The sequence below is a fragment of the Mycteria americana genome, chromosome 7 (assembly GCF_035582795.1).
Source record: "Mycteria americana isolate JAX WOST 10 ecotype Jacksonville Zoo and Gardens chromosome 7, USCA_MyAme_1.0, whole genome shotgun sequence".
Lineage (NCBI taxonomy): Eukaryota > Metazoa > Chordata > Aves > Ciconiiformes > Ciconiidae > Mycteria > Mycteria americana.
The window spans coordinates 1,123,539-1,130,236 of NC_134371.1; positions in this window are offsets into that span (position 1 = coordinate 1,123,539).

The window sequence follows — 6,698 nt, forward strand, 5'->3', positions numbered from 1 at the left end:
GGAAACAGAATAATTCTGAGGGTCTTTTTGCATCCCGATGTTGTAATTAAAAAAGCCTAGTTTTTGCCCAAACAGAGCTGATGACACCACTTGCTGTGGTCCTGGCAGCGGCATCACGCCATGCCTCGGTGCGTCGCGCTGGCTGCCGGCGCAGCCTTGGCGCTGGGGAGAGGTGCTGGCTTGGGCACGGCTCTGCCTGCGGCAGCGCCCAGGGACACGCAGCGAGACCTGGGGCCGGGGAGGGCGGCACGGCCAGCCCGCACGCCCGCCGCGCCGTGCCGTGGGGTGCAGCCACCCATCACAGCGTCGGCTCCCGCGGCCCCCGAGCGCAGGGCGAGCGGGTTTGGAGAATGGCCGAGGTGCCGGCGGCGGTGCTGAGCCCCGGGGCGGTGGGCGTGGGCGCGACGGGGCGCAGGTCGGGGTAGAGGCCTGGAGGCAGCCGGGCAGGGCTGGAGGGAGCGGCGGCTGCCGAGGGAGCCGGGTGCTGCTGGTGGCTGGGGCGGGCGGGCTTGGGGTCCCCGGGGGGAGATCCCCCAGCAGACAGCTCATCTTCGGCTGCGGGAGGACGCCAGCGCCGAGGGAGAGCTTGCCCCGGTGCCTGCACAGCACTGGCCGAGGCCTCGTCGCCAGATCAGCCTGGCCAAGGTCCAGCCCGGCTCGCCCGGCTCCGGCTAACGGCGCAGGGCGGCGGCGGGGCTGCAGGGCCCGGGGATTGCCCTTGGGTTTGTGGCTGCCGTGGCTCTGGGAGCGAGTGAGTGAAGCGCGGGGTGGTGACGGGCCCTTGGTGCTGCTTTTAAGGGGTTAGGAGGGGGGCAGGGACCCCTGCAGCGGGCCTGCCCGAGGCGGTGGGGGCCTTCCATGGGGGGACCTGCCGGCACGGGGTGCAGCCCCCCCAAATCCTTTCCGGCTTGCCGCTGTGCAGAGCTCCCGGGTGTTGGGAAGGCAGAGTGAAAGGCCCCAAAGCAGCTCGCGTGCAGCTGCGTTAGCTGGCGTTTCCCACGGCGCGCTGCGGGCTGGAGCCACGGGGAAGCCCCGAGGGGCCGGGGTGGCTGCTGAGAGCCACGGTACCCGACGGTGCTTTGTGGGGCTTCTGCAAAAGCTCCGGCCGGTGAAGGAGCTGTGCCGCGTGCCGGAGGAGGCCTGAGCGCCGCGGTGTTTGCGCCGGGTGCCCTGCGCCGGGTGCCCTGTGCTGGGTGCCCTGTGCTGGGTGCCGGGTGCCTTGTGCCGGGTGCCCTGTGCCGGGTGCCCTGCGCCGGGTGCCCGCTGCCGGCAGCCCCAGGGCTGGGGGAGGGGAAAGGTCTCTCTGGTTTATATCGACTCAAGGAACAACCTGGAAGCGGGTAAGAAGCCAGTGCGCTGTTTTTCATGGCGTTGGTGGAGATGTCCGAAGGTGCGTTATCCCTGCGCTAATAAACCACGGGAGGAAATGAATCGCAACGCTATTTCAGGAGCGCGCTGGAAACAACAGTGCAGTTGCTCCTAAGCACCCTAAAAGTGCCCCGGGGGTGCAGCCGAACAGCGGTCGTCAGGTGTACGTTCTCGGTACCAAAAAATAGCCAGCTTGGAGTCTTTTCCCCATCACAGGTATTTAGCAAGCTTGTTGTGGCATATATTGGCAATTACCTGGCGCCAACAAGGAAACATTCAATTAAATAATGGCGAGAGTGACAATTATGGGATGGGAAAAGACAGGTTATGCTCTTCTGAGAGCAAACGGCACGTGGCGCAGCACTGCGCTTCGGTCCCCCTTGGGGCGACGGGAGCGGGGTCCCTCCCTGGCAGGCACCCTGTGAGGGGTGGGTCGGGGGTGCCGCCGGCCCGGTGCGGACCCGTGGCTTTGGGGGTGGAGAGAGCAAAACCGCTTCGCCTGTTTTCACGTGCCCTCAGCTGCAAGGGACTGCGGCGGTGGGAGGCACTTGCGGCACTTCCCGGGGACGGGGGATGTATCTGAGTGCTTGGGAGAGCGAGCCCACCCCGTCCCCGGGCTGGGGGAACGGGAATGAAACCACAGGGCCGAGTGCGGGTGCCTGAGCCGTGCGGTGCTGGAGAGGTGCCCGGGTGGGCTTGGCCAGGAAGAAGGTGGGATGCTCGTGCTGGAGAGCAGCGTCTGCACCGGAGAAAACACCCAGTTACAAGGGAACTGGTTTTTCTCTGCTCTTTCTTCGGTGCTGTTATTAATCCCAAGCCACCCTTGCCTGGATGTGCCGGTTACCCAGCCCCGGCCGTATACAGAGCACCGGGTATTTGGGGCTCTGCTCATGGCGGGGAGCGCGGCGTGCTGCGTAGGGCCGGGCTGGGCACGCAGCCCTGGGAGCAGCTTCGCAGCTGGGCCGGCCGTGTGTGCTGGTTTGGGCTGGGGTAGAGTTAACTTCCTCACAGCAGCTGGCATGGGGCCGTGTTTTGGATTTGTGCTGGAAACAGTGTTGGTAACCCAGGGGTGTGTTGGTTATTGCTGAGCAGTGCTGACACACAGTCAAGGCCTTTTCTGCCTCTCGCCCCACCCCACCAGCGAGGGGCTGGGGGGGCACAAGCAGCTGGGAGGGGACACGGCCAGGACAGCTGAGCCCAGCTGCCCAAAGGGCTATCCCACGCCGTATGGCGTCATGCTCAGTATATAAAGCTGGGGAAGAAGAAGAAGGAAAGGGAGGACATTGGGAGCGATGGCGTTTGTCTTCCCAAGTCCCCGTTAGGCGTGATGGAGCCCTGCTTTCCTGGAGATGGCTGAACGCCTGCCTGCCATGGGAAAGAGTGAAGGAATGCCTTGTTCTGCTTCGCTTGTGTGCGCGGCTTTTGCTTTCCCTATTGAACTTTCCCATCCCACCGGGGGGAGGGAGCGAGCGGCTGGGGGGGCTGAGCTGCCGGCTGGGGCTAAACCACGACACCAGGGCACTCTGCAGGGGCATTGCAAAACGCTGTTAAGGAAAACAAAACAAACCCTTCTGTAAAGCAGTGTTGCTAATTGCCTTTTCCACGTCTAGTTTTTCTCTTCTAGATGCATACGTCTGGTCCAGGAAAAGGTCAGCAGTGGAAGTTGCTGCTTTGTACTTTCCTCTCGAAGTACAGCTGGTTTTTAAGAGCCCTAAACCACACTTCATACAAAACAAACCGCGTATCTTCTTGTTAGCATTAGCAGGGTGCAGCGTCACGGGGGAAACTCCTGCGGCGACAAGCTGACCTCCGCCGAGCGGGCAAGTCTCAGCCGAGCGGCTTGTCTTGGTAAGGCTAAAAACAGCCTTCTGTGTCCCGCCGATAGCACGCGCACCACGGGTCAGGCACGGCGTTTTGCCATCAGCGCGCACGGGAAAAGCTTCTCCCGGTGCTCGCTTGAGCGCGGAGCCCGTCTTGGTGTTTGCGTGCGGGTTTGGCAAACCCAGGTGGACCGGCCCAGGGTCGTGCCTTCGCGCCGTGTCAGGGCGGCTTTGGAGGGGCTTTGGTTGTCCCTTCCCTCCTCTTCCCGCGCCCACCTCTTGCCGAGCAGCCGGGAGCAGCGATGCCTGCCCTCGCCGCCTGACCCTTGCCTTCGCTGCCCCGCGGCAGAGCCGCTCCGGCGCTCGCCGGCTGTTTCAGCAGAGGCACGTTCAACGCTGGGTGGGGTTGGGGGCTGGCTCGGCACCGGCTGCGGCCGCTCCCTGGGCACGCGTGCACGGGACCCGCCGCAGCGGAAGCGTGAAGTGCTGAAATCCTGACCGAGAAGCACGAAGAAGAGCCAGGCTCAGCACTAAGCTCCCAGTTAGCGCACGCTCGTTAGCGGCAGACGAAAACCAGCGTCAGGCCCTGACAGCCGCCGTGCTCCTGTCTGTAGGATGCGCTGCATCTCATTTCACGGGTATTTCTGCCACCAGTCAGAAAGCGTGGCAACGGCCTGCGCAGGCTGTGTACACCCAGCCTGGGGCTGCGGGTTTGCATTTTCTTCCCCGCCCCAGGTCCCCCCGGGCGCCCGGCAGCGCGGCAGCCCCCGCGCTGCCTCCCCCACGCGGCACCGTCACCCGTGGGGGGCGGGAGCGGGGGCCGAGCGCCGGGTGCGGATGATTCCGGCGATGCTCGGGGGCAGCTGGCAAGGGGGGCCCAGCCCGGGGGTGACGGGGTCCACGGGCCCAGCGCAGGCGCAGCTGGGGTGGAAATAGGTCTGAGCTCTGGGTGCCGTGAGCCTGGGCAGGAGGTGGCGGGCACCCACCCACCCACCCGTGCCTTGTCCTTGCCGTTTGCCGCGCGCTCGGCACCGCTGGCCCGTGTGCTTCTGCTGCAGCGCGTGGGGCCGGTCACCGCCTCTCACGGGGCTGTTGCGACCGTCCCATCCATCCTGCAGCAAAAGCGATCTGGTGGTGAAATAACGCCCGTATTTAAAATGCCACCTTCGTAATTAGTACATACGCACGTGCTAAATGGATCAGTCTCTCTGGTGTCTGGCTGGGTACGCCGCCGCGCCACCGGAGAAGACGGGCTGCTCCCGGGCCGGGCCGGAGGAGCAGCCGGTGCACGACAGCCGGTGCAGCGTCCGGTGCGTTCCTCGCAGTGCCAGCAACCGCAGCCCACCTTGCGGCGCGTTACCGGAACGTGGGGCTTGGGATGGGAGGGACGTAGGAGACACCGACACCTGATGGTGACGGGGTCTGTGGCTGCGGTCACAGGGCCTGCGGCATCGGCAGCCGTAAGCAAAGGGGGAAAATATACCCAGCGTGTCACCTCACCCAGCCTCTGGCGGCTGCTGCCGGCTCCAGCTCCTTCCTCTGTTCGTAATTGCTAGTGCGAAAAGGAAAATGATGTGAAAAGACCGCTACTGCATGAAACCCAGTTCTGAACATCTGTGCTGAATTGAAAATGTCTTCCTAAAATAGATGCACAGATACAGAGCGAAAAGGAGCAACTTATGGAAGAGAGCTTGAGGGAATTAACAAGAATCTAACTTGCCCTGTAAAATTGCTGTGGGGCTATCTGAGCATCTGGCAGCTTTCCCTCCTGACTTCACTTCCTGCTGCCTTGCTGGGTTAATTTCTCCCAGCACCAGGTATCGGTCACCGTAACTGTGTCCGTCCTCTGAAACAACGCCACGCTGTTTGGAGGCCATGCACCTGTACAGCGCGGTGCACGCGCTGGCTCTGTCTTGCCCTTTTACGTGTTTTATCTGTGACAGGAAATCAGTTGGCCAGGAGATCCCCGCGTGCTTTGAAGCCGGCAGCACCTTGGGCGCAAACCGCCTTGCCGCGAGAGCTGCTCAGAGAACGGGGCTTTACCGATTTCCGTCGCTGCAACACTGTGACCCTGGTAAGCTGCGCCTTGTTTGCAAAATCCCCTGCGGTTCAGAAACCCCTTTGCGTTCGGTTCACCGGGCTCTGCCGGAGCCGCGGGGGCCGCGGCCGAGTTAAAGCAGAAAGCGTTGTGCGTGCGGGCTGCCCGGCTGGCGGGAGCCCCGGTGCTCCCTGGGGTGCTGCGGAGGGGGTTAAGCAAATGCAAACGCACGGCAGCGGCGTTTCCCCGCTGGCGCACTCGCTGCCGCAGCCGGGACGGCCGCCGCTCTTCTAGGGGGGCTGGCATAGCGAAAATCGGGGGGGTTATTCGTTACGCTGCAATTACCGTGTGCAGCGTGGAAAATCAGGATGGTAACGTACGCCTGAACGTCACCTACCTCTTCGGCTGGTGCTTGGTTTTATGAGTCGCTATAATGGAGTTTCAATTTAGTCTGCAATTAAGTTATCTCTGCTCATCTCTTCACGCAGCTTGGAGCAGCCCGTTCCAAGAGCCCCGGGCTCTCGGCACAGCCGCAGTTCGGCAGCGCTTCGTGGGGGTGCATGGGCCAGCATCCGCTCGCCTTTAGTCTCGCGACAGGACACAGCATAAAGGGCGGCGGCAGCTGACGACGCCGGCTCGGCAGCTGACAGAGGCCGCGTGCCAGCGCAGCGGTGTGAAGGCGGTGGTGCGGGTGACGACGCCCGTGTCGGTGCCGGCCCGGCAGTGCCCGGCGGGCGCGCAGGGGTGCCACGGCAGGCGGGGGTGCCCAGAGCCGCCAGCCAGCCCGGCCTGGTAAAGGCGTCCCCGAGCTGTGCTGTTCGAGGAGAGAAGGCAGGATTCATCCCGGTGACCGCAGGGCTGAGAGCTGCCCTTCCCCTCCTTCGGCTTCGTACGGGGCAGAGGGAAATCAAGCGCCGTGTGGTTGGGTTTGGGGCATTTTCATTGCATATCGTCCATAACAAAAAGCTTTACCTTGTCCTCTCGTTCCATAAGCAGCGCTGGTTGATGCTGCCACCGGGAAGCTCTTCAGCCACCTCCTGGAAACCCCCCCGGAGCTGCAGCTAGCCCGGTATATTTTGTAGGGAATTGCTTTGATCTTTAGTATTTGTAAAGAAAATTCTGGAGCTTGGCTTGAGCATGCCAACTTAAACTGCTTGGAGAAGGGCCAGGAGGTATTTTATCACTTGAGTAGGTCGGGGAGAGTAAGCGCGTACGTTAGGGACTTTACCAAAACCAGCTGAGAAGATGTTTGTTGCCTTGTACCTATCACATGCTTGAGAAGGGTGAGCAGTCCTTCGTGGTTTTGAACAGAGAAAATCTAAGATGGCCTAAAACCAAAGAGTTTTGAACTGTACCTACGGCTCTGTTCTTGAGTTAAATGACCGAGCTGGGGACTTGCAAGAGCCAAAACGGAGCAGCTCCATCATTTCCGCCGCAGTAACTCCAAACCCAGGCGGGGCTCCTCTGGCTCT